The sequence below is a fragment of the Microcebus murinus genome, chromosome 20, assembly GCF_040939455.1.
Source record: "Microcebus murinus isolate Inina chromosome 20, M.murinus_Inina_mat1.0, whole genome shotgun sequence".
Lineage (NCBI taxonomy): Eukaryota > Metazoa > Chordata > Mammalia > Primates > Cheirogaleidae > Microcebus > Microcebus murinus.
In genome coordinates this window covers 1,390,835-1,417,055 of record NC_134123.1, presented here as the reverse complement: position 1 = coordinate 1,417,055, position 26,221 = coordinate 1,390,835, and the positions used below count along the sequence as shown (strand labels likewise).

Here is a 26,221-nt window from a genome sequence, read left to right as displayed (position 1 = left end):
GTTGTTCCAGCGTATTGTGGGGGTACCAATGTTAAGGTCGGGTGCCTTGCCCTCTCCAAGCCTCCCCCCTCGGGTCAGAGCTTCAAGTGCGCCCATCCCCCAGTCGGTGCGCACCCACCCCATGCCTAATGGATGTGTATGCCCCTCCCCTCCCCCCACCCGCCCGACACCCACCCGATGAAGGTGATTCCTCTCTGTCCACTTAGGCGTCCATCCGTTCGTACCAATTTGCTGGTGAGCGCGCGCACGTGGTGCTCGTGTGTCCATTCTTGGGATACTTGGCTTCCTGGAACGGGTTCCAGCTCTGGCCAGGAGAACACGAGAGGCGCCCTCTCACCGCTGCTCCTCACAGCCGAATGGCACTCCGTGGTGTCCACGCGCCACATTTTATTGATGCACTCCTGGATGGATGGGCACTCGGGTCGCTTCCACGTCTTTGGGATTGTGAATTGTGCCCTAACTGTAACCCTAACCCTTACCCAGCCCGTCTCCTCTGCCCCTGCCTGACGCACTCCTCCCCGGCCAGGCCCGTCACTGTCCTGGGCCCCCGCCTGACCGGCTCCTCCCCGCCCGGCCGGTCACCGTCCTCTGCCCCTGCCTGACACGCTCCTTCCCGCCCGCCCGGCCTCTCACCGTCCTCGGCCCCTGCCTGACCGGCTCCTCCGTCGCCTGGGCCTTCCAAGGGCTTGGTGTGGACGCTGCTTCCAGGAAGCCCTCCAGAAACCCGGCAGCAGGGTGGCCGCAGCAGTCTCCAGCAGCCGTCCCTAAGTCGCGTGAGTGCGGGGGACGTGCCCCCGCTGTGCCGCGGGGGCCCAGCCTGGTGTCTTCCCTGAGGCCCTGCGGCTGCCGGCTGGGCTGCCGCTCCCCGCAAGGGGAGAGCCGCGGAGGTGGGGACCGCCTCCTGATGGGGACGTACACGCAGCTCTCCACGTCGGATTCCGGGGCTCTCTGTCCTGCCCGAAGGCCCAGCTGGCCTGCGGGTCCTTAGAGTGGCAAAAACCTCCGAAAACTGAGACTGAGGGTCCGGTGGGTGTCTGCACTTTTGTGCTGGGCACCCCAGGGAGGCCCGGGGGCTGGCTGGACAACGCGGTCTGCTGGGCGGGGGGTTTGGAGGAGCAACTGATGCCCTTTGCACTTTGGGTAGCAAGAGTCTGAGGTGTCTCTGAGCCCTGTGCCATGTCGGGGGGGGGGTGCGGGGCGGAGGAGGAGGAGGAGGAGGTGGGAAGGGCCGGGGCCTGCAGTCCTGTTCCCGGGGTGGCACGGCAAGTGGCTTCTTCCACAGGCTGCTTGGCCTGGGCTCCCTGCACCTGGGCCTTTGGAGGACCGGCCCTGTGCTTGCCAACACTTCCTGCAGGGACCCAGAGCTGGGAGGTGGCATCTCTCAGCCCTGGGTCGGGCAGAGCCCCAGCGGGCCATGCCCACAACCTCTCTCAGCACCGGTCCCCCAGAAGGCTCCTTTGGGACCAGGATTCTCTTGCGGTGACTCTTTAAGGTCTGGCCCCTGGATGGAGGGGCACCAGGAGTAGAGGAGCAGGAAGGGGAAGGGGGTGGCCATGCGAGGGGACACTTTGAGGCCAAGTCCCAGCTTCAGCCTGATCCTCCTGGGAACCCCGCTCTGAGACAAGGAGCCGGGCTTCGCATTCCCACAGCAGCCAGTCGTGGGCTGAGGACACCTGGGGCGTTGGGAACTCCCTGGCTTCTCCTTGGTTTAACATCTAGAGCTGCTTGTGAATCGCGCCGCCACACACACCCGAGCGCAGGTGTCTTCCGCACAGACTGCGGGCCTCGCTCTTCTGAATGCCGCTAGCTCGCCACCCACCCACGGGTGAACCTGGTCAGGGTGCTTTCTCTCAGGGGCAGACTCTTTTCCGGGCGGGCTACCGGTGTCTCTGTTTGCTCGTTTCTTTCTTCCATTTCGGGAAAGTCTTCCTTGCTGGGTGTGGAAATCTCCTATGCCTTCCCTCGCCTATTCTGTCAGCTTTAAAATTCTCTTTCAGTTGCCACCCTCACAGATGGATTAGGAAACTCTTTCCGGTGCACTCATTAGTGAAATGACCTCCAGGAAGCTGGAATCCAATATCTAATGGCCGATTTTTAGCGAGTCCACACGCCAGGGTGGTCGGGGTCCAATGCAGCCCCGGCCAGGCCCAGGCCCGTTGGACTGGGCCACAGGAGGACACGGAGGAGGGTCCCGGCCCCCACGAAGCGGTGCCGGCAGTTCTCCACGGGCTTGGGCGTTTTCCAGAGGTAGGAGATGGAGGGGACTGATTTCTTCAGCGCCCCCCAGACCACGCCACCCCACCCCACCCATGGGACACATCCCCAGAGAGAGACGCCCCATACACTGGCTGTGCCCCAGCCCTGGCTCGGGGGAATAGGCGGCAGCCCACCCACAGGGCGAGGGGGGGGGCGCAGCTGAAAGGGGTTGTGGGGGAGGGCGGCCCCTGGCTGGGGTCAAAGGGCGAGCGTCCCGCGCGTGCGCAGTCAGCGGCAGCGACGCGCTGGGGGTGGGCAGCGGGTAGGTGAAGGAGGCCGGGCGAGGAGACGAGGGGGGCTGGGAGGGCTCCACCTTGGCGAGTCCAGCCGTGGAGGCGCATCTTGTGTGAGTGTGAGTGAGTGTGAGTGTGTGTGTGTGTGTATAGAGAGACAGCCCCCCACCCCGCCCCGCCCCGCCCCGCCCCGCCCATCACCCCCGTCCCTGGGAGCCAGCGGGACCCGGCCGGCGAACTCAACCGGCCCGGCCCGGCCCGGCGCGGGGCCTGGGGCGGGAGGCGGCGGCGGGGAAGCCCAGAGAGGCTCGGCTTCTCGAGCGGGGCAGGGGCGCCCTCCGCCGCCGTCTAGGGCCACACCACCCTGAACGCCCCCGATCTCGTCTGGTCTCGGAAGCTAAGCAGGGTCGGGCCTGGTTAGTACTTGGATGGGAGACCGCCTGGGAATACCGGGTGCCACAGGCTGCTTCTTTTTTTTTTTTTTTGGCCTCTTGTTCTGTCCCCTTTCTGGGAGCGCGGCGGCGGCCCGGGGTGGGGGTCACCCCCACCCTCAGCGCCCGCCGCGGTGCCTGGCGCCCCAGCCCGCACCGTGGGGCCTCCTCTTGTCCCAAGCCGCGACACCGCCGCCACGCGGCAGCATGCGTGGCATCTGGACTGTCAGGTCTCAGACCAAAGGTCTGCTCTGTGGGAACCGACACGCTGGAGGAAACCTTGAGAGTCTGAGAGGGGAGGGAGTTCCAGAAGAAGGCCAGGATGTCATTTTGAGGGAGTATGTGACCAGAACTCGTCCCGTTGCTTTTGGGGTTCTATGGGCTACACGCAGGAATCTTTGGTGGTGGCACCTGATGTTGGGGGATCCGGAGTCACACCCAGACCTGCTCCACAGGCCTCCTTTTACTTTTCTCTTCGGATTCATTATTTTTAAAAAGTGTCTCTTACCTCTAGGATTGCATTTTCTTTTCTCTCTCTTTTCAAGCAGATGATGGGAGTACAAGTATTCAGGTGACATGTGTTGCCCGTGCCGCCCTCCCCCCTGTGTTCCTTTTTTTTTTTTTTTTTTGAGACAGAGTCTCGTTTTGCTGCCCAGGCTAGAGTGAGTGCCATGGCGTCAGCCTAGCTCACAGCAACCTCAATCTCCGGGCTCAAGCAATCCTGCTGCCTCAGCCTCCCGAGTAGTTGGGACTACAGACATGCACCACCACGCCCGGCTGTGTTTTTCTATATATATTAGTTGGCCAATTAATTTCTTTCTATTTTTAGTAGAGACGGGGTCTCGCTCTTGCTCAGGCTGGTTTCGAACTCCTGACCTGGAGCAATCCGCCCGCCTCGGCCTCCCAGAGAGCTAGGATTACAGGCGTGAGCCACCGCGCCCGGCCCCCCCTGTGTTCTTATTCATATACCTCTCATGTTGTTCCAGCGTATTGTGGGGGTACCAATGTTAAGGTCGGGTGCCTTGCCCTCTCCAAGCCTCCCCCCTCGGGTCAGAGCTTCAAGTGCGCCCATCCCCCAGTCGGTGCGCACCCACCCCATGCCTAATGGATGTGTATGCCCCTCCCCTCCCCCCACCCGCCCGACACCCACCCGATGAAGGTGATTCCTCTCTGTCCACTTAGGCGTCCATCCGTTCGTACCAATTTGCTGGTGAGCGCGCGCACGTGGTGCTCGTGTGTCCATTCTTGGGATACTTGGCTTCCTGGAACGGGTTCCAGCTCTGGCCAGGAGAACACGAGAGGCGCCCTCTCACCGCTGCTCCTCACAGCCGAATGGCACTCCGTGGTGTCCACGCGCCACATTTTATTGATGCACTCCTGGATGGATGGGCACTCGGGTCGCTTCCACGTCTTTGGGATTGTGAATTGTGCCCTAACTGTAACCCTAACCCTTACCCAGCCCGTCTCCTCTGCCCCTGCCTGACGCACTCCTCCCCGGCCAGGCCCGTCACTGTCCTGGGCCCCCGCCTGACCGGCTCCTCCCCGCCCGGCCGGTCACCGTCCTCTGCCCCTGCCTGACACGCTCCTTCCCGCCCGCCCGGCCTCTCACCGTCCTCGGCCCCTGCCTGACCGGCTCCTCCGTCGCCTGGGCCTTCCAAGGGCTTGGTGTGGACGCTGCTTCCAGGAAGCCCTCCAGAAACCCGGCAGCAGGGTGGCCGCAGCAGTCTCCAGCAGCCGTCCCTAAGTCGCGTGAGTGCGGGGGACGTGCCCCCGCTGTGCCGCGGGGGCCCAGCCTGGTGTCTTCCCTGAGGCCCTGCGGCTGCCGGCTGGGCTGCCGCTCCCCGCAAGGGGAGAGCCGCGGAGGTGGGGACCGCCTCCTGATGGGGACGTACACGCAGCTCTCCACGTCGGATTCCGGGGCTCTCTGTCCTGCCCGAAGGCCCAGCTGGCCTGCGGGTCCTTAGAGTGGCAAAAACCTCCGAAAACTGAGACTGAGGGTCCGGTGGGTGTCTGCACTTTTGTGCTGGGCACCCCAGGGAGGCCCGGGGGCTGGCTGGACAACGCGGTCTGCTGGGCGGGGGGTTTGGAGGAGCAACTGATGCCCTTTGCACTTTGGGTAGCAAGAGTCTGAGGTGTCTCTGAGCCCTGTGCCATGTCGGGGGGGGGGGTGCGGGGCGGAGGAGGAGGAGGAGGAGGTGGGAAGGGCCGGGGCCTGCAGTCCTGTTCCCGGGGTGGCACGGCAAGTGGCTTCTTCCACAGGCTGCTTGGCCTGGGCTCCCTGCACCTGGGCCTTTGGAGGACCGGCCCTGTGCTTGCCAACACTTCCTGCAGGGACCCAGAGCTGGGAGGTGGCATCTCTCAGCCCTGGGTCGGGCAGAGCCCCAGCGGGCCATGCCCACAACCTCTCTCAGCACCGGTCCCCCAGAAGGCTCCTTTGGGACCAGGATTCTCTTGCGGTGACTCTTTAAGGTCTGGCCCCTGGATGGAGGGGCACCAGGAGTAGAGGAGCAGGAAGGGGAAGGGGGTGGCCATGCGAGGGGACACTTTGAGGCCAAGTCCCAGCTTCAGCCTGATCCTCCTGGGAACCCCGCTCTGAGACAAGGAGCCGGGCTTCGCATTCCCACAGCAGCCAGTCGTGGGCTGAGGACACCTGGGGCGTTGGGAACTCCCTGGCTTCTCCTTGGTTTAACATCTAGAGCTGCTTGTGAATCGCGCCGCCACACACACCCGAGCGCAGGTGTCTTCCGCACAGACTGCGGGCCTCGCTCTTCTGAATGCCGCTAGCTCGCCACCCACCCACGGGTGAACCTGGTCAGGGTGCTTTCTCTCAGGGGCAGACTCTTTTCCGGGCGGGCTACCGGTGTCTCTGTTTGCTCGTTTCTTTCTTCCATTTCGGGAAAGTCTTCCTTGCTGGGTGTGGAAATCTCCTATGCCTTCCCTCGCCTATTCTGTCAGCTTTAAAATTCTCTTTCAGTTGCCACCCTCACAGATGGATTAGGAAACTCTTTCCGGTGCACTCATTAGTGAAATGACCTCCAGGAAGCTGGAATCCAATATCTAATGGCCGATTTTTAGCGAGTCCACACGCCAGGGTGGTCGGGGTCCAATGCAGCCCCGGCCAGGCCCAGGCCCGTTGGACTGGGCCACAGGAGGACACGGAGGAGGGTCCCGGCCCCCACGAAGCGGTGCCGGCAGTTCTCCACGGGCTTGGGCGTTTTCCAGAGGTAGGAGATGGAGGGGACTGATTTCTTCAGCGCCCCCCAGACCACGCCACCCCACCCCACCCATGGGACACATCCCCAGAGAGAGACGCCCCATACACTGGCTGTGCCCCAGCCCTGGCTCGGGGGAATAGGCGGCAGCCCACCCACAGGGCGAGGGGGGGGCGCAGCTGAAAGGGGTTGTGGGGGAGGGCGGCCCCTGGCTGGGGTCAAAGGGCGAGCGTCCCGCGCGTGCGCAGTCAGCGGCAGCGACGCGCTGGGGGTGGGCAGCGGGTAGGTGAAGGAGGCCGGGCGAGGAGACGAGGGGGGCTGGGAGGGCTCCACCTTGGCGAGTCCAGCCGTGGAGGCGCATCTTGTGTGAGTGTGAGTGAGTGTGAGTGTGTGTGTGTGTGTATAGAGAGACAGCCCCCCACCCCGCCCCGCCCCGCCCCGCCCCGCCCATCACCCCCGTCCCTGGGAGCCAGCGGGACCCGGCCGGCGAACTCAACCGGCCCGGCCCGGCCCGGCGCGGGGCCTGGGGCGGGAGGCGGCGGCGGGGAAGCCCAGAGAGGCTCGGCTTCTCGAGCGGGGCAGGGGCGCCCTCCGCCGCCGTCTAGGGCCACACCACCCTGAACGCCCCCGATCTCGTCTGGTCTCGGAAGCTAAGCAGGGTCGGGCCTGGTTAGTACTTGGATGGGAGACCGCCTGGGAATACCGGGTGCCACAGGCTGCTTCTTTTTTTTTTTTTTTGGCCTCTTGTTCTGTCCCCTTTCTGGGAGCGCGGCGGCGGCCCGGGGTGGGGGTCACCCCCACCCTCAGCGCCCGCCGCGGTGCCTGGCGCCCCAGCCCGCACCGTGGGGCCTCCTCTTGTCCCAAGCCGCGACACCGCCGCCACGCGGCAGCATGCGTGGCATCTGGACTGTCAGGTCTCAGACCAAAGGTCTGCTCTGTGGGAACCGACACGCTGGAGGAAACCTTGAGAGTCTGAGAGGGGAGGGAGTTCCAGAAGAAGGCCAGGATGTCATTTTGAGGGAGTATGTGACCAGAACTCGTCCCGTTGCTTTTGGGGTTCTATGGGCTACACGCAGGAATCTTTGGTGGTGGCACCTGATGTTGGGGGATCCGGAGTCACACCCAGACCTGCTCCACAGGCCTCCTTTTACTTTTCTCTTCGGATTCATTATTTTTAAAAAGTGTCTCTTACCTCTAGGATTGCATTTTCTTTTCTCTCTCTTTTCAAGCAGATGATGGGAGTACAAGTATTCAGGTGACATGTGTTGCCCGTGCCGCCCTCCCCCCTGTGTTCCTTTTTTTTTTTTTTTTTTGAGACAGAGTCTCGTTTTGCTGCCCAGGCTAGAGTGAGTGCCATGGCGTCAGCCTAGCTCACAGCAACCTCAATCTCCGGGCTCAAGCAATCCTGCTGCCTCAGCCTCCCGAGTAGTTGGGACTACAGACATGCACCACCACGCCCGGCTGTGTTTTTCTATATATATTAGTTGGCCAATTAATTTCTTTCTATTTTTAGTAGAGACGGGGTCTCGCTCTTGCTCAGGCTGGTTTCGAACTCCTGACCTGGAGCAATCCGCCCGCCTCGGCCTCCCAGAGAGCTAGGATTACAGGCGTGAGCCACCGCGCCCGGCCCCCCCTGTGTTCTTATTCATATACCTCTCATGTTGTTCCAGCGTATTGTGGGGGTACCAATGTTAAGGTCGGGTGCCTTGCCCTCTCCAAGCCTCCCCCCTCGGGTCAGAGCTTCAAGTGCGCCCATCCCCCAGTCGGTGCGCACCCACCCCATGCCTAATGGATGTGTATGCCCCTCCCCTCCCCCCACCCGCCCGACACCCACCCGATGAAGGTGATTCCTCTCTGTCCACTTAGGCGTCCATCCGTTCGTACCAATTTGCTGGTGAGCGCGCGCACGTGGTGCTCGTGTGTCCATTCTTGGGATACTTGGCTTCCTGGAACGGGTTCCAGCTCTGGCCAGGAGAACACGAGAGGCGCCCTCTCACCGCTGCTCCTCACAGCCGAATGGCACTCCGTGGTGTCCACGCGCCACATTTTATTGATGCACTCCTGGATGGATGGGCACTCGGGTCGCTTCCACGTCTTTGGGATTGTGAATTGTGCCCTAACTGTAACCCTAACCCTTACCCAGCCCGTCTCCTCTGCCCCTGCCTGACGCACTCCTCCCCGGCCAGGCCCGTCACTGTCCTGGGCCCCCGCCTGACCGGCTCCTCCCCGCCCGGCCGGTCACCGTCCTCTGCCCCTGCCTGACATGCTCCTTCCCGCCCGCCCGGCCTCTCACCGTCCTCGGCCCCTGCCTGACCGGCTCCTCCGTCGCCTGGGCCTTCCAAGGGCTTGGTGTGGACGCTGCTTCCAGGAAGCCCTCCAGAAACCCGGCAGCAGGGTGGCCGCAGCAGTCTCCAGCAGCCGTCCCTAAGTCGCGTGAGTGCGGGGGACGTGCCCCCGCTGTGCCGCGGGGGCCCAGCCTGGTGTCTTCCCTGAGGCCCTGCGGCTGCCGGCTGGGCTGCCGCTCCCCGCAAGGGGAGAGCCGCGGAGGTGGGGACCGCCTCCTGATGGGGACGTACACGCAGCTCTCCACGTCGGATTCCGGGGCTCTCTGTCCTGCCCGAAGGCCCAGCTGGCCTGCGGGTCCTTAGAGTGGCAAAAACCTCCGAAAACTGAGACTGAGGGTCCGGTGGGTGTCTGCACTTTTGTGCTGGGCACCCCAGGGAGGCCCGGGGGCTGGCTGGACAACGCGGTCTGCTGGGCGGGGGGTTTGGAGGAGCAACTGATGCCCTTTGCACTTTGGGTAGCAAGAGTCTGAGGTGTCTCTGAGCCCTGTGCCATGTCGGGGGGGGGGGGTGCGGGGCGGAGGAGGAGGAGGAGGAGGTGGGAAGGGCCGGGGCCTGCAGTCCTGTTCCCGGGGTGGCACGGCAAGTGGCTTCTTCCACAGGCTGCTTGGCCTGGGCTCCCTGCACCTGGGCCTTTGGAGGACCGGCCCTGTGCTTGCCAACACTTCCTGCAGGGACCCAGAGCTGGGAGGTGGCATCTCTCAGCCCTGGGTCGGGCAGAGCCCCAGCGGGCCATGCCCACAACCTCTCTCAGCACCGGTCCCCCAGAAGGCTCCTTTGGGACCAGGATTCTCTTGCGGTGACTCTTTAAGGTCTGGCCCCTGGATGGAGGGGCACCAGGAGTAGAGGAGCAGGAAGGGGAAGGGGGTGGCCATGCGAGGGGACACTTTGAGGCCAAGTCCCAGCTTCAGCCTGATCCTCCTGGGAACCCCGCTCTGAGACAAGGAGCCGGGCTTCGCATTCCCACAGCAGCCAGTCGTGGGCTGAGGACACCTGGGGCGTTGGGAACTCCCTGGCTTCTCCTTGGTTTAACATCTAGAGCTGCTTGTGAATCGCGCCGCCACACACACCCGAGCGCAGGTGTCTTCCGCACAGACTGCGGGCCTCGCTCTTCTGAATGCCGCTAGCTCGCCACCCACCCACGGGTGAACCTGGTCAGGGTGCTTTCTCTCAGGGGCAGACTCTTTTCCGGGCGGGCTACCGGTGTCTCTGTTTGCTCGTTTCTTTCTTCCATTTCGGGAAAGTCTTCCTTGCTGGGTGTGGAAATCTCCTATGCCTTCCCTCGCCTATTCTGTCAGCTTTAAAATTCTCTTTCAGTTGCCACCCTCACAGATGGATTAGGAAACTCTTTCCGGTGCACTCATTAGTGAAATGACCTCCAGGAAGCTGGAATCCAATATCTAATGGCCGATTTTTAGCGAGTCCACACGCCAGGGTGGTCGGGGTCCAATGCAGCCCCGGCCAGGCCCAGGCCCGTTGGACTGGGCCACAGGAGGACACGGAGGAGGGTCCCGGCCCCCACGAAGCGGTGCCGGCAGTTCTCCACGGGCTTGGGCGTTTTCCAGAGGTAGGAGATGGAGGGGACTGATTTCTTCAGCGCCCCCCAGACCACGCCACCCCACCCCACCCATGGGACACATCCCCAGAGAGAGACGCCCCATACACTGGCTGTGCCCCAGCCCTGGCTCGGGGGAATAGGCGGCAGCCCACCCACAGGGCGAGGGGGGGGGCGCAGCTGAAAGGGGTTGTGGGGGAGGGCGGCCCCTGGCTGGGGTCAAAGGGCGAGCGTCCCGCGCGTGCGCAGTCAGCGGCAGCGACGCGCTGGGGGTGGGCAGCGGGTAGGTGAAGGAGGCCGGGCGAGGAGACGAGGGGGGCTGGGAGGGCTCCACCTTGGCGAGTCCAGCCGTGGAGGCGCATCTTGTGTGAGTGTGAGTGAGTGTGAGTGTGTGTGTGTGTGTATAGAGAGACAGCCCCCCACCCCGCCCCGCCCCGCCCCGCCCCGCCCATCACCCCCGTCCCTGGGAGCCAGCGGGACCCGGCCGGCGAACTCAACCGGCCCGGCCCGGCCCGGCGCGGGGCCTGGGGCGGGAGGCGGCGGCGGGGAAGCCCAGAGAGGCTCGGCTTCTCGAGCGGGGCAGGGGCGCCCTCCGCCGCCGTCTAGGGCCACACCACCCTGAACGCCCCCGATCTCGTCTGGTCTCGGAAGCTAAGCAGGGTCGGGCCTGGTTAGTACTTGGATGGGAGACCGCCTGGGAATACCGGGTGCCACAGGCTGCTTCTTTTTTTTTTTTTTTGGCCTCTTGTTCTGTCCCCTTTCTGGGAGCGCGGCGGCGGCCCGGGGTGGGGGTCACCCCCACCCTCAGCGCCCGCCGCGGTGCCTGGCGCCCCAGCCCGCACCGTGGGGCCTCCTCTTGTCCCAAGCCGCGACACCGCCGCCACGCGGCAGCATGCGTGGCATCTGGACTGTCAGGTCTCAGACCAAAGGTCTGCTCTGTGGGAACCGACACGCTGGAGGAAACCTTGAGAGTCTGAGAGGGGAGGGAGTTCCAGAAGAAGGCCAGGATGTCATTTTGAGGGAGTATGTGACCAGAACTCGTCCCGTTGCTTTTGGGGTTCTATGGGCTACACGCAGGAATCTTTGGTGGTGGCACCTGATGTTGGGGGATCCGGAGTCACACCCAGACCTGCTCCACAGGCCTCCTTTTACTTTTCTCTTCGGATTCATTATTTTTAAAAAGTGTCTCTTACCTCTAGGATTGCATTTTCTTTTCTCTCTCTTTTCAAGCAGATGATGGGAGTACAAGTATTCAGGTGACATGTGTTGCCCGTGCCGCCCTCCCCCCTGTGTTCCTTTTTTTTTTTTTTTTTTGAGACAGAGTCTCGTTTTGCTGCCCAGGCTAGAGTGAGTGCCATGGCGTCAGCCTAGCTCACAGCAACCTCAATCTCCGGGCTCAAGCAATCCTGCTGCCTCAGCCTCCCGAGTAGTTGGGACTACAGACATGCACCACCACGCCCGGCTGTGTTTTTCTATATATATTAGTTGGCCAATTAATTTCTTTCTATTTTTAGTAGAGACGGGGTCTCGCTCTTGCTCAGGCTGGTTTCGAACTCCTGACCTGGAGCAATCCGCCCGCCTCGGCCTCCCAGAGAGCTAGGATTACAGGCGTGAGCCACCGCGCCCGGCCCCCCCTGTGTTCTTATTCATATACCTCTCATGTTGTTCCAGCGTATTGTGGGGGTACCAATGTTAAGGTCGGGTGCCTTGCCCTCTCCAAGCCTCCCCCCTCGGGTCAGAGCTTCAAGTGCGCCCATCCCCCAGTCGGTGCGCACCCACCCCATGCCTAATGGATGTGTATGCCCCTCCCCTCCCCCCACCCGCCCGACACCCACCCGATGAAGGTGATTCCTCTCTGTCCACTTAGGCGTCCATCCGTTCGTACCAATTTGCTGGTGAGCGCGCGCACGTGGTGCTCGTGTGTCCATTCTTGGGATACTTGGCTTCCTGGAACGGGTTCCAGCTCTGGCCAGGAGAACACGAGAGGCGCCCTCTCACCGCTGCTCCTCACAGCCGAATGGCACTCCGTGGTGTCCACGCGCCACATTTTATTGATGCACTCCTGGATGGATGGGCACTCGGGTCGCTTCCACGTCTTTGGGATTGTGAATTGTGCCCTAACTGTAACCCTAACCCTTACCCAGCCCGTCTCCTCTGCCCCTGCCTGACGCACTCCTCCCCGGCCAGGCCCGTCACTGTCCTGGGCCCCCGCCTGACCGGCTCCTCCCCGCCCGGCCGGTCACCGTCCTCTGCCCCTGCCTGACACGCTCCTTCCCGCCCGCCCGGCCTCTCACCGTCCTCGGCCCCTGCCTGACCGGCTCCTCCGTCGCCTGGGCCTTCCAAGGGCTTGGTGTGGACGCTGCTTCCAGGAAGCCCTCCAGAAACCCGGCAGCAGGGTGGCCGCAGCAGTCTCCAGCAGCCGTCCCTAAGTCGCGTGAGTGCGGGGGACGTGCCCCCGCTGTGCCGCGGGGGCCCAGCCTGGTGTCTTCCCTGAGGCCCTGCGGCTGCCGGCTGGGCTGCCGCTCCCCGCAAGGGGAGAGCCGCGGAGGTGGGGACCGCCTCCTGATGGGGACGTACACGCAGCTCTCCACGTCGGATTCCGGGGCTCTCTGTCCTGCCCGAAGGCCCAGCTGGCCTGCGGGTCCTTAGAGTGGCAAAAACCTCCGAAAACTGAGACTGAGGGTCCGGTGGGTGTCTGCACTTTTGTGCTGGGCACCCCAGGGAGGCCCGGGGGCTGGCTGGACAACGCGGTCTGCTGGGCGGGGGGTTTGGAGGAGCAACTGATGCCCTTTGCACTTTGGGTAGCAAGAGTCTGAGGTGTCTCTGAGCCCTGTGCCATGTCGGGGGGGGGGGGTGCGGGGCGGAGGAGGAGGAGGAGGAGGTGGGAAGGGCCGGGGCCTGCAGTCCTGTTCCCGGGGTGGCACGGCAAGTGGCTTCTTCCACAGGCTGCTTGGCCTGGGCTCCCTGCACCTGGGCCTTTGGAGGACCGGCCCTGTGCTTGCCAACACTTCCTGCAGGGACCCAGAGCTGGGAGGTGGCATCTCTCAGCCCTGGGTCGGGCAGAGCCCCAGCGGGCCATGCCCACAACCTCTCTCAGCACCGGTCCCCCAGAAGGCTCCTTTGGGACCAGGATTCTCTTGCGGTGACTCTTTAAGGTCTGGCCCCTGGATGGAGGGGCACCAGGAGTAGAGGAGCAGGAAGGGGAAGGGGGTGGCCATGCGAGGGGACACTTTGAGGCCAAGTCCCAGCTTCAGCCTGATCCTCCTGGGAACCCCGCTCTGAGACAAGGAGCCGGGCTTCGCATTCCCACAGCAGCCAGTCGTGGGCTGAGGACACCTGGGGCGTTGGGAACTCCCTGGCTTCTCCTTGGTTTAACATCTAGAGCTGCTTGTGAATCGCGCCGCCACACACACCCGAGCGCAGGTGTCTTCCGCACAGACTGCGGGCCTCGCTCTTCTGAATGCCGCTAGCTCGCCACCCACCCACGGGTGAACCTGGTCAGGGTGCTTTCTCTCAGGGGCAGACTCTTTTCCGGGCGGGCTACCGGTGTCTCTGTTTGCTCGTTTCTTTCTTCCATTTCGGGAAAGTCTTCCTTGCTGGGTGTGGAAATCTCCTATGCCTTCCCTCGCCTATTCTGTCAGCTTTAAAATTCTCTTTCAGTTGCCACCCTCACAGATGGATTAGGAAACTCTTTCCGGTGCACTCATTAGTGAAATGACCTCCAGGAAGCTGGAATCCAATATCTAATGGCCGATTTTTAGCGAGTCCACACGCCAGGGTGGTCGGGGTCCAATGCAGCCCCGGCCAGGCCCAGGCCCGTTGGACTGGGCCACAGGAGGACACGGAGGAGGGTCCCGGCCCCCACGAAGCGGTGCCGGCAGTTCTCCACGGGCTTGGGCGTTTTCCAGAGGTAGGAGATGGAGGGGACTGATTTCTTCAGCGCCCCCCAGACCACGCCACCCCACCCCACCCATGGGACACATCCCCAGAGAGAGACGCCCCATACACTGGCTGTGCCCCAGCCCTGGCTCGGGGGAATAGGCGGCAGCCCACCCACAGGGCGAGGGGGGGGGCGCAGCTGAAAGGGGTTGTGGGGGAGGGCGGCCCCTGGCTGGGGTCAAAGGGCGAGCGTCCCGCGCGTGCGCAGTCAGCGGCAGCGACGCGCTGGGGGTGGGCAGCGGGTAGGTGAAGGAGGCCGGGCGAGGAGACGAGGGGGGCTGGGAGGGCTCCACCTTGGCGAGTCCAGCCGTGGAGGCGCATCTTGTGTGAGTGTGAGTGAGTGTGAGTGTGTGTGTGTGTGTATAGAGAGACAGCCCCCCACCCCGCCCCGCCCCGCCCCGCCCCGCCCATCACCCCCGTCCCTGGGAGCCAGCGGGACCCGGCCGGCGAACTCAACCGGCCCGGCCCGGCCCGGCGCGGGGCCTGGGGCGGGAGGCGGCGGCGGGGAAGCCCAGAGAGGCTCGGCTTCTCGAGCGGGGCAGGGGCGCCCTCCGCCGCCGTCTAGGGCCACACCACCCTGAACGCCCCCGATCTCGTCTGGTCTCGGAAGCTAAGCAGGGTCGGGCCTGGTTAGTACTTGGATGGGAGACCGCCTGGGAATACCGGGTGCCACAGGCTGCTGCTTTTTTTTTTTTTTTGGCCTCTTGTTCTGTCCCCTTTCTGGGAGCGCGGCGGCGGCCCGGGGTGGGGGTCACCCCCACCCTCAGCGCCCGCCGCGGTGCCTGGCGCCCCAGCCCGCACCGTGGGGCCTCCTCTTGTCCCAAGCCGCGACACCGCCGCCACGCGGCAGCATGCGTGGCATCTGGACTGTCAGGTCTCAGACCAAAGGTCTGCTCTGTGGGAACCGACACGCTGGAGGAAACCTTGAGAGTCTGAGAGGGGAGGGAGTTCCAGAAGAAGGCCAGGATGTCATTTTGAGGGAGTATGTGACCAGAACTCGTCCCGTTGCTTTTGGGGTTCTATGGGCTACACGCAGGAATCTTTGGTGGTGGCACCTGATGTTGGGGGATCCGGAGTCACACCCAGACCTGCTCCACAGGCCTCCTTTTACTTTTCTCTTCGGATTCATTATTTTTAAAAAGTGTCTCTTACCTCTAGGATTGCATTTTCTTTTCTCTCTCTTTTCAAGCAGATGATGGGAGTACAAGTATTCAGGTGACATGTGTTGCCCGTGCCGCCCTCCCCCCTGTGTTCCTTTTTTTTTTTTTTTTTTGAGACAGAGTCTCGTTTTGCTGCCCAGGCTAGAGTGAGTGCCATGGCGTCAGCCTAGCTCACAGCAACCTCAATCTCCGGGCTCAAGCAATCCTGCTGCCTCAGCCTCCCGAGTAGTTGGGACTACAGACATGCACCACCACGCCCGGCTGTGTTTTTCTATATATATTAGTTGGCCAATTAATTTCTTTCTATTTTTAGTAGAGACGGGGTCTCGCTCTTGCTCAGGCTGGTTTCGAACTCCTGACCTGGAGCAATCCGCCCGCCTCGGCCTCCCAGAGAGCTAGGATTACAGGCGTGAGCCACCGCGCCCGGCCCCCCCTGTGTTCTTATTCATATACCTCTCATGTTGTTCCAGCGTATTGTGGGGGTACCAATGTTAAGGTCGGGTGCCTTGCCCTCTCCAAGCCTCCCCCCTCGGGTCAGAGCTTCAAGTGCGCCCATCCCCCAGTCGGTGCGCACCCACCCCATGCCTAATGGATGTGTATGCCCCTCCCCTCCCCCCACCCGCCCGACACCCACCCGATGAAGGTGATTCCTCTCTGTCCACTTAGGCGTCCATCCGTTCGTACCAATTTGCTGGTGAGCGCGCGCACGTGGTGCTCGTGTGTCCATTCTTGGGATACTTGGCTTCCTGGAACGGGTTCCAGCTCTGGCCAGGAGAACACGAGAGGCGCCCTCTCACCGCTGCTCCTCACAGCCGAATGGCACTCCGTGGTGTCCACGCGCCACATTTTATTGATGCACTCCTGGATGGATGGGCACTCGGGTCGCTTCCACGTCTTTGGGATTGTGAATTGTGCCCTAACTGTAACCCTAACCCTTACCCAGCCCGTCTCCTCTGCCCCTGCCTGACGCACTCCTCCCCGGCCAGGCCCGTCACTGTCCTGGGCCCCCGCCTGACCGGCTCCTCCCCGCCCGGCCGGTCACCGTCCTCTGCCCCTGCCTGACACGCTCCTTCCCGCCCGGCCTCTCACCGTCCTCGGCCCCTGCCTGACCGGCTCCTCCGTCGCCTGGGCCTTCCAAGGGCTTGGTGTGGACGCTGCTTCCAGGAAGCCCTCCAGAAACCCGGCAGCAGGGTGGCCGCAGCAGTCTCCAGCAGCCGTCCCTAAGTCGCGTGAGTGCGGGGGACGTGCCCCCGCTGTGCCGCGGGGGCCCAGCCTGGTGTCTTCCCTGAGGCCCTGCGGCTGCCGGCTGGGCTGCCGCTCCCCGCAAGGGGAGAGCCGCGGAGGTGGGGACCGCCTCCTGATGGGGACGTACACGCAGCTCTCCACGTCGGATTCCGGGGCTCTCTGTCCTGCCCGAAGGCCCAGCTGGCCTGCGGGTCCTTAGAGTGGCAAAAACCTCCGAAAACTGAGACTGAGGGTCCGGTGGGTGTCTGCACTTTTGTGCTGGGCACCCCAGGGAGGCCCGGGGGCTGGCTGGACAACGCGGTCTGCTGGGCGGGGGGTTTGGAGGAGCAACTGATGCCCTTTGCACTTTGGGTAGCAAGAGTCTGAGGTGTCTCTGAGCCCTGTGCCATGTCGGGGGGGGGGTGCGGGGCGGAGGAGGAGGAGGAGGAGGTGGGAAGGGCCGGGGCCTGCAGTCCTGTTCCCGGGGTGGCACGGCAAGTGGCTTCTTCCACAGGCTGCTTGGCCTGGGCTCCCTGCACCTGGGCCTTTGGAGGACCGGCCCTGTGCTTGCCAACACTTCCTGCAGGGACCCAGAGCTGGGAGGTGGCATCTCTCAGCCCTGGGTCGGGCAGAGCCCCAGCGGGCCATGCCCACAACCTCTCTCAGCACCGGTCCCCCAGAAGGCTCCTTTGGGACCAGGATTCTCTTGCGGTGACTCTTTAAGGTCTGGCCCCTGGATGGAGGGGCACCAGGAGTAGAGGAGCAGGAAGGGGAAGGGGGTGGCCATGCGAGGGGACACTTTGAGGCCAAGTCCCAGCTTCAGCCTGATCCTCCTGGGAACCCCGCTCTGAGACAAGGAGCCGGGCTTCGCATTCCCACAGCAGCCAGTCGTGGGCTGAGGACACCTGGGGCGTTGGGAACTCCCTGGCTTCTCCTTGGTTTAACATCTAGAGCTGCTTGTGAATCGCGCCGCCACACACACCCGAGCGCAGGTGTCTTCCGCACAGACTGTGGGCCTCGCTCTTCTGAATGCCGCTAGCTCGCCACCCACCCACGGGTGAACCTGGTCAGGGTGCTTTCTCTCAGGGGCAGACTCTTTTCCGGGCGGGCTACCGGTGTCTCTGTTTGCTCGTTTCTTTCTTCCATTTCGGGAAAGTCTTCCTTGCTGGGTGTGGAAATCTCCTATGCCTTCCCTCGCCTATTCTGTCAGCTTTAAAATTCTCTTTCAGTTGCCACCCTCACAGATGGATTAGGAAACTCTTTCCGGTGCACTCATTAGTGAAATGACCTCCAGGAAGCTGGAATCCAATATCTAATGGCCGATTTTTAGCGAGTCCACACGCCAGGGTGGTCGGGGTCCAATGCAGCCCCGGCCAGGCCCAGGCCCGTTGGACTGGGCCACAGGAGGACACGGAGGAGGGTCCCGGCCCCCACGAAGCGGTGCCGGCAGTTCTCCACGGGCTTGGGCGTTTTCCAGAGGTAGGAGATGGAGGGGACTGATTTCTTCAGCGCCCCCCAGACCACGCCACCCCACCCCACCCATGGGACACATCCCCAGAGAGAGACGCCCCATACACTGGCTGTGCCCCAGCCCTGGCTCGGGGGAATAGGCGGCAGCCCACCCACAGGGCGAGGGGGGGGGCGCAGCTGAAAGGGGTTGTGGGGGAGGGCGGCCCCTGGCTGGGGTCAAAGGGCGAGCGTCCCGCGCGTGCGCAGTCAGCGGCAGCGACGCGCTGGGGGTGGGCAGCGGGTAGGTGAAGGAGGCCGGGCGAGGAGACGAGGGGGGCTGGGAGGGCTCCACCTTGGCGAGTCCAGCCGTGGAGGCGCATCTTGTGTGAGTGTGAGTGAGTGTGAGTGTGTGTGTGTGTGTGTGTATAGAGAGACAGCCCCCGCCCCGCCCCGCCCCGCCCCGCCCCGCCCATCACCCCCGTCCCTGGGAGCCAGCGGGACCCGGCCGGCGAACTCAACCGGCCCGGCCCGGCCCGGCGCGGGGCCTGGGGCGCGGGGCCTGGGGCGGGAGGCGGCGGCGGGGAAGCCCAGAGAGGCTCGGCTTCTCGAGCGGGGCAGGGGCGCCCTCCGCCGCCGTCTAGGGCCACACCACCCTGAACGCCCCCGATCTCGTCTGGTCTCGGAAGCTAAGCAGGGTCGGGCCTGGTTAGTACTTGGATGGGAGACCGCCTGGGAATACCGGGTGCCACAGGCTGCTTCTTTTTTTTTTTTTTTGGCCTCTTGTTCTGTCCCCTTTCTGGGAGCGCGGCGGCGGCCCGGGGTGGGGGTCACCCCCACCCTCAGCGCCCGCCGCGGTGCCTGGCGCCCCAGCCCGCACCGTGGGGCCTCCTCTTGTCCCAAGCCGCGACACCGCCGCCACGCGGCAGCATGCGTGGCATCTGGACTGTCAGGTCTCAGACCAAAGGTCTGCTCTGTGAGAACCGACACGCTGGAGGAAACCTTGAGAGTCTGAAAGGGGAGGGAGTTCCAGAAGAAGGCCAGGATGTCATTTTGAGGGAGTATGTGACCAGAACTCGTCCCGTTGCTTTTGGGGTTCTATGGGCTACACGCAGGAATCTTTGGTGGTGGCACCTGATGTTGGGGGATCCGGAGTCACACCCAGACCTGCTCCACAGGCCTCCTTTTACTTTTCTCTTCGGATTCATTATTTTTAAAAAGTGTCTCTTACCTCTAGGATTGCATTTTCTTTTCTCTCTCTTTTCAAGCAGATGATGGGAGTACAAGTATTCAGGTGACATGTGTTGCCCGTGCCGCCCTCCCCCCTGTGTTCCTTTTTTTTTTTTTTTTTTGAGACAGAGTCTCGTTTTGCTGCCCAGGCTAGAGTGAGTGCCATGGCGTCAGCCTAGCTCACAGCAACCTCAATCTCCGGGCTCAAGCAATCCTGCTGCCTCAGCCTCCCGAGTAGTTGGGACTACAGACATGCACCACCACGCCCGGCTGTGTTTTTCTATATATATTAGTTGGCCAATTAATTTCTTTCTATTTTTAGTAGAGACGGGGTCTCGCTCTTGCTCAGGCTGGTTTCGAACTCCTGACCTGGAGCAATCCGCCCGCCTCGGCCTCCCAGAGAGCTAGGATTACAGGCGTGAGCCACCGCGCCCGGCCCCCCCTGTGTTCTTATTCATATACCTCTCATGTTGTTCCAGCGTATTGTGGGGGTACCAATGTTAAGGTCGGGTGCCTTGCCCTCTCCAAGCCTCCCCCCTCGGGTCAGAGCTTCAAGTGCGCCCATCCCCCAGTCGGTGCGCACCCACCCCATGCCTAATGGATGTGTATGCCCCTCCCCTCCCCCCACCCGCCCGACACCCACCCGATGAAGGTGATTCCTCTCTGTCCACTTAGGCGTCCATCCGTTCGTACCAATTTGCTGGTGAGCGCGCTCACGTGGTGCTCGTGTGTCCATTCTTGGGATACTTGGCTTCCTGGAACGGGTTCCAGCTCTGGCCAGGAGAACACGAGAGGCGCCCTCTCACCGCTGCTCCTCACAGCCGAATGGCACTCCGTGGTGTCCACGCGCCACATTTTATTGATGCACTCCTGGATGGATGGGCACTCGGGTCGCTTCCACGTCTTTGGGATTGTGAATTGTGCCCTAACTGTAACCCTAACCCTTACCCAGCCCGTCTCCTCTGCCCCTGCCTGACGCACTCCTCCCCGGCCAGGCCCGTCACTGTCCTGGGCCCCCGCCTGACCGGCTCCTCCCCGCCCGGCCGGTCACCGTCCTCTGCCCCTGCCTGACATGCTCCTTCCCGCCCGCCCGGCCTCTCACCGTCCTCGGCCCCTGCCTGACCGGCTCCTCCGTCGCCTGGGCCTTCCAAGGGCTTGGTGTGGACGCTGCTTCCAGGAAGCCCTCCAGAAACCCGGCAGCAGGGTGGCCGCAGCAGTCTCCAGCAGCCGTCCCTAAGTCGCGTGAGTGCGGGGGACGTGCCCCCGCTGTGCCGCGGGGGCCCAGCCTGGTGTCTTCCCTGAGGCCCTGCGGCTGCCGGCTGGGCTGCCGCTCCCCGCAAGGGGAGAGCCGCGGAGGTGGGGACCGCCTCCTGATGGGGACGTACACGCAGCTCTCCACGTCGGATTCCGGGGCTCTCTGTCCTGCCCGAAGGCCCAGCTGGCCTGCGGGTCCTTAGAGTGGCAAAAACCTCCGAAAACTGAGACTGAGGGTCCGGTGGGTGTCTGCACTTTTGTGCTGGGCACCCCAGGGAGGCCCGGGGGCTGGCTGGACAACGCGGTCTGCTGGGCGGGGGGTTTGGAGGAGCAACTGATGCCCTTTGCACTTTGGGTAGCAAGAGTCTGAGGTGTCTCTGAGCCCTGTGCCATGTCGGGGGGGGGTGCGGGGCGGAGGAGGAGGAGGAGGAGGTGGGAAGGGCCGGGGCCTGCAGTCCTGTTCCCGGGGTGGCACGGCAAGTGGCTTCTTCCACAGGCTGCTTGGCCTGGGCTCCCTGCACCTGGGCCTTTGGAGGACCGGCCCTGTGCTTGCCAACACTTCCTGCAGGGACCCAGAGCTGGGAGGTGGCATCTCTCAGCCCTGGGTCGGGCAGAGCCCCAGCGGGCCATGCCCACAACCTCTCTCAGCACCGGTCCCCCAGAAGGCTCCTTTGGGACCAGGATTCTCTTGCGGTGACTCTTTAAGGTCTGGCCCCTGGATGGAGGGGCACCAGGAGTAGAGGAGCAGGAAGGGGAAGGGGGTGGCCATGCGAGGGGACACTTTGAGGCCAAGTCCCAGCTTCAGCCTGATCCTCCTGGGAACCCCGCTCTGAGACAAGGAGCCGGGCTTCGCATTCCCACAGCAGCCAGTCGTGGGCTGAGGACACCTGGGGCGTTGGGAACTCCCTGGCTTCTCCTTGGTTTAACATCTAGAGCTGCTTGTGAATCGCGCCGCCACACACACCCGAGCGCAGGTGTCTTCCGCACAGACTGCGGGCCTCGCTCTTCTGAATGCCGCTAGCTCGCCACCCACCCACGGGTGAACCTGGTCAGGGTGCTTTCTCTCAGGGGCAGACTCTTTTCCGGGCGGGCTACCGGTGTCTCTGTTTGCTCGTTTCTTTCTTCCATTTCGGGAAAGTCTTCCTTGCTGGGTGTGGAAATCTCCTATGCCTTCCCTCGCCTATTCTGTCAGCTTTAAAATTCTCTTTCAGTTGCCACCCTCACAGATGGATTAGGAAACTCTTTCCGGTGCACTCATTAGTGAAATGACCTCCAGGAAGCTGGAATCCAATATCTAATGGCCGATTTTTAGCGAGTCCACACGCCAGGGTGGTCGGGGTCCAATGCAGCCCCGGCCAGGCCCAGGCCCGTTGGACTGGGCCACAGGAGGACACGGAGGAGGGTCCCGGCCCCCACGAAGCGGTGCCGGCAGTTCTCCACGGGCTTGGGCGTTTTCCAGAGGTAGGAGATGGAGGGGACTGATTTCTTCAGCGCCCCCCAGACCACGCCACCCCACCCCACCCATGGGACACATCCCCAGAGAGAGACGCCCCATACACTGGCTGTGCCCCAGCCCTGGCCCGGGGGAATAGGCGGCAGCCCACCCACAGGGCGAGGGGGGGGGCGCAGCTGAAAGGGGTTGTGGGGGAGGGCGGCCCCTGGCTGGGGTCAAAGGGCGAGCGTCCCGCGCGTGCGCAGTCAGCGGCAGCGACGCGCTGGGGGTGGGCAGCGGGTAGGTGAAGGAGGCCGGGCGAGGAGACGAGGGGGGCTGGGAGGGCTCCACCTTGGCGAGTCCAGCCGTGGAGGCGCATCTTGTGTGAGTGTGAGTGAGTGTGAGTGTGTGTGTGTGTGTATGGAGAGACAGCCCCCCACCCCGCCCCGCCCCGCCCCGCCCCGCCCATCACCCCCGTCCCTGGGAGCCAGCGGGACCCGCCGGCGAACTCAACCGGCCCGGCCCGGCCCGGCGCGGGGCCTGGGGCGGGAGGCGGCGGCGGGGAAGCCCAGAGAGGCTCGGCTTCTCGAGCGGGGCAGGGGCGCCCTCCGCCGCCGTCTAGGGCCACACCACCCTGAACGCCCCCGATCTCGTCTGGTCTCGGAAGCTAAGCAGGGTCGGGCCTGGTTAGTACTTGGATGGGAGACCGCCTGGGAATACCCGGTGCCACAGGCTGCTTCTTTTTTTTTTTTTTGGCCTCTTGTTCTGTCCCCTTTCTGGGAGCGCGGCGGCGGCCCGGGGTGGGGGTCACCCCCACCCTCAGCGCCCGCCGCGGTGCCTGGCGCCCCAGCCCGCACCGTGGGGCCTCCTCTTGTCCCAAGCCGCGACACCGCCGCCACGCGGCAGCATGCGTGGCATCTGGACTGTCAGGTCTCAGACCAAAGGTCTGCTCTGTGGGAACCGACACGCTGGAGGAAACCTTGAGAGTCTGAGAGGGGAGGGAGTTCCAGAAGAAGGCCAGGATGTCATTTTGAGGGAGTATGTGACCAGAACTCGTCCCGTTGCTTTTGGGGTTCTATGGGCTACACGCAGGAATCTTTGGTGGTGGCACCTGATGTTGGGGGATCCGGAGTCACACCCAGACCTGCTCCACAGGCCTCCTTTTACTTTTCTCTTCGGATTCATTATTTTTAAAAAGTGTCTCTTACCTCTAGGATTGCATTTTCTTTTCTCTCTCTTTTCAAGCAGATGATGGGAGTACAAGTATTCAGGTGACATGTGTTGCCCGTGCCGCCCTCCCCCCTGTGTTCCTTTTTTTTTTTTTTTTTTGAGACAGAGTCTCGTTTTGCTGCCCAGGCTAGAGTGAGTGCCATGGCGTCAGCCTAGCTCACAGCAACCTCAATCTCCGGGCTCAAGCAATCCTGCTGCCTCAGCCTCCCGAGTAGTTGGGACTACAGACATGCACCACCACGCCCGGCTGTGTTTTTCTATATATATTAGTTGGCCAATTAATTTCTTTCTATTTTTAGTAGAGACGGGGTCTCGCTCTTGCTCAGGCTGGTTTCGAACTCCTGACCTGGAGCAATCCGCCCGCCTCGGCCTCCCAGAGAGCTAGGATTACAGGCGTGAGCCACCGCGCCCGGCCCCCCCTGTGTTCTTATTCATATACCTCTCATGTTGTTCCAGCGTATTGTGGGGGTACCAATGTTAAGGTCGGGTGCCTTGCCCTCTCCAAGCCTCCCCCCTCGGGTCAGAGCTTCAAGTGCGCCCATCCCCCAGTCGGTGCGCACCCACCCCATGCCTAATGGATGTGTATGCCCCTCCCCTCCCCCCACCCGCCCGACACCCACCCGATGAAGGTGATTCCTCTCTGTCCACTTAGGCGTCCATCCGTTCGTACCAATTTGCTGGTGAGCGCGCTCACGTGGTGCTCGTGTGTCCATTCTTGGGATACTTGGCTTCCTGGAACGGGTTCCAGCTCTGGCCAGGAGAACACGAGAGGCGCCCTCTCACCGCTGCTCCTCACAGCCGAATGGCACTCCGTGGTGTCCACGCGCCACATTTTATTGATGCACTCCTGGATGGATGGGCACTCGGGTCGCTTCCACGTCTTTGGGATTGTGAATTGTGCCCTAACTGTAACCCTAACCCTTACCCAGCCCGTCTCCTCTGCCCCTGCCTGACGCACTCCTCCCCGGCCAGGCCCGTCACTGTCCTGGGCCCCCGCCTGACCGGCTCCTCCCCGCCCGGCCGGTCACCGTCCTCTGCCCCTGCCTGACACGCTCCTTCCCGCCCGGCCTCTCACCGTCCTCGGCCCCTGCCTGACCGGCTCCTCCGTCGCCTGGGCCTTCCAAGGGCTTGGTGTGGACGCTGCTTCCAGGAAGCCCTCCAGAAACCCGGCAGCAGGGTGGCCGCAGCAGTCTCCAGCAGCCGTCCCTAAGTCGCGTGAGTGCGGGGGACGTGCCCCCGCTGTGCCGCGGGGGCCCAGCCTGGTGTCTTCCCTGAGGCCCTGCGGCTGCCGGCTGGGCTGCCGCTCCCCGCAAGGGGAGAGCCGCGGAGGTGGGGACCGCCTCCTGATGGGGACGTACACGCAGCTCTCCACGTCGGATTCCGGGGCTCTCTGTCCTGCCCGAAGGCCCAGCTGGCCTGCGGGTCCTTAGAGTGGCAAAAACCTCCGAAAACTGAGACTGAGGGTCCGGTGGGTGTCTGCACTTTTGTGCTGGGCACCCCAGGGAGGCCCGGGGGCTGGCTGGACAACGCGGTCTGCTGGGCGGGGGGTTTGGAGGAGCAACTGATGCCCTTTGCACTTTGGGTAGCAAGAGTCTGAGGTGTCTCTGAGCCCTGTGCCATGTCGGGGGGGGGGTGCGGGGCGGAGGAGGAGGAGGAGGAGGTGGGAAGGGCCGGGGCCTGCAGTCCTGTTCCCGGGGTGGCACGGCAAGTGGCTTCTTCCACAGGCTGCTTGGCCTGGGCTCCCTGCACCTGGGCCTTTGGAGGACCGGCCCTGTGCTTGCCAACACTTCCTGCAGGGACCCAGAGCTGGGAGGTGGCATCTCTCAGCCCTGGGTCGGGCAGAGCCCCAGCGGGCCATGCCCACAACCTCTCTCAGCACCGGTCCCCCAGAAGGCTCCTTTGGGACCAGGATTCTCTTGCGGTGACTCTTTAAGGTCTGGCCCCTGGATGGAGGGGCACCAGGAGTAGAGGAGCAGGAAGGGGAAGGGGGTGGCCATGCGAGGGGACACTTTGAGGCCAAGTCCCAGCTTCAGCCTGATCCTCCTGGGAACCCCGCTCTGAGACAAGGAGCCGGGCTTCGCATTCCCACAGCAGCCAGTCGTGGGCTGAGGACACCTGGGGCGTTGGGAACTCCCTGGCTTCTCCTTGGTTTAACATCTAGAGCTGCTTGTGAATCGCGCCGCCACACACACCCGAGCGCAGGTGTCTTCCGCACAGACTGCGGGCCTCGCTCTTCTGAATGCCGCTAGCTCGCCACCCACCCACGGGTGAACCTGGTCAGGGTGCTTTCTCTCAGGGGCAGACTCTTTTCCGGGCGGGCTACCGGTGTCTCTGTTTGCTCGTTTCTTTCTTCCATTTCGGGAAAGTCTTCCTTGCTGGGTGTGGAAATCTCCTATGCCTTCCCTCGCCTATTCTGTCAGCTTTAAAATTCTCTTTCAGTTGCCACCCTCACAGATGGATTAGGAAACTCTTTCCGGTGCACTCATTAGTGAAATGACCTCCAGGAAGCTGGAATCCAATATCTAATGGCCGATTTTTAGCGAGTCCACACGCCAGGGTGGTCGGGGTCCAATGCAGCCCCGGCCAGGCCCAGGCCCGTTGGACTGGGCCACAGGAGGACACGGAGGAGGGTCCCGGCCCCCACGAAGCGGTGCCGGCAGTTCTCCACGGGCTTGGGCGTTTTCCAGAGGTAGGAGATGGAGGGGACTGATTTCTTCAGCGCCCCCCAGACCACGCCACCCCACCCCACCCATGGGACACATCCCCAGAGAGAGACGCCCCATACACTGGCTGTGCCCCAGCCCTGGCTCGGGGGAATAGGCGGCAGCCCACCCACAGGGCGAGGGGGGGGGCGCAGCTGAAAGGGGTTGTGGGGGAGGGCGGCCCCTGGCTGGGGTCAAAGGGCGAGCGTCCCGCGCGTGCGCAGTCAGCGGCAGCGACGCGCTGGGGGTGGGCAGCGGGTAGGTGAAGGAGGCCGGGCGAGGAGACGAGGGGGGCTGGGAGGGCTCCACCTTGGCGAGTCCAGCCGTGGAGGCGCATCTTGTGTGAGTGTGAGTGAGTGTGAGTGTGTGTGTGTGTGTATAGAGAGACAGCCCCCCACCCCGCCCCGCCCCGCCCCGCCCCGCCCATCACCCCCGTCCCTGGGAGCCAGCGGGACCCGGCCGGCGAACTCAACCGGCCCGGCCCGGCCCGGCGCGGGGCCTGGGGCGGGAGGCGGCGGCGGGGAAGCCCAGAGAGGCTCGGCTTCTCGAGCGGGGCAGGGGCGCCCTCCGCCGCC

The 26,221-nt window shown here is 63.4% G+C and overlaps 6 non-coding genes across 6 annotated transcripts; all 6 read left to right on the top strand.

The window, feature by feature from the left end:
• Positions 1–2,835: 2,835 nt before the first annotated feature.
• On the top strand, positions 2,836–2,954 carry LOC142862694 (5S ribosomal RNA). Its single transcript, XR_012913792.1, has one exon. It is a non-coding gene; the product is annotated as a 5S ribosomal RNA (ribosomal RNA).
• Positions 2,955–6,731: 3,777 nt separating this feature from the next.
• Positions 6,732–6,850, top strand: LOC142862693 (5S ribosomal RNA). The gene has a single exon (XR_012913791.1). It is a non-coding gene; the product is annotated as a 5S ribosomal RNA (ribosomal RNA).
• Positions 6,851–10,629: 3,779 nt separating this feature from the next.
• On the top strand, positions 10,630–10,748 carry LOC142862692 (5S ribosomal RNA). Its single transcript, XR_012913790.1, has one exon. It is a non-coding gene; the product is annotated as a 5S ribosomal RNA (ribosomal RNA).
• Positions 10,749–14,527: 3,779 nt separating this feature from the next.
• LOC142862691 (5S ribosomal RNA) lies at positions 14,528–14,646 on the top strand. The gene has a single exon (XR_012913788.1). It is a non-coding gene; the product is annotated as a 5S ribosomal RNA (ribosomal RNA).
• A 3,790-nt stretch (positions 14,647–18,436) lies between these two features.
• Positions 18,437–18,555, top strand: LOC142862690 (5S ribosomal RNA). The gene has a single exon (XR_012913787.1). It is a non-coding gene; the product is annotated as a 5S ribosomal RNA (ribosomal RNA).
• A 3,775-nt stretch (positions 18,556–22,330) lies between these two features.
• Positions 22,331–22,449, top strand: LOC142863008 (5S ribosomal RNA). The gene has a single exon (XR_012913895.1). It is a non-coding gene; the product is annotated as a 5S ribosomal RNA (ribosomal RNA).
• The last annotated feature ends 3,772 nt before the right edge of the window (positions 22,450–26,221 follow it).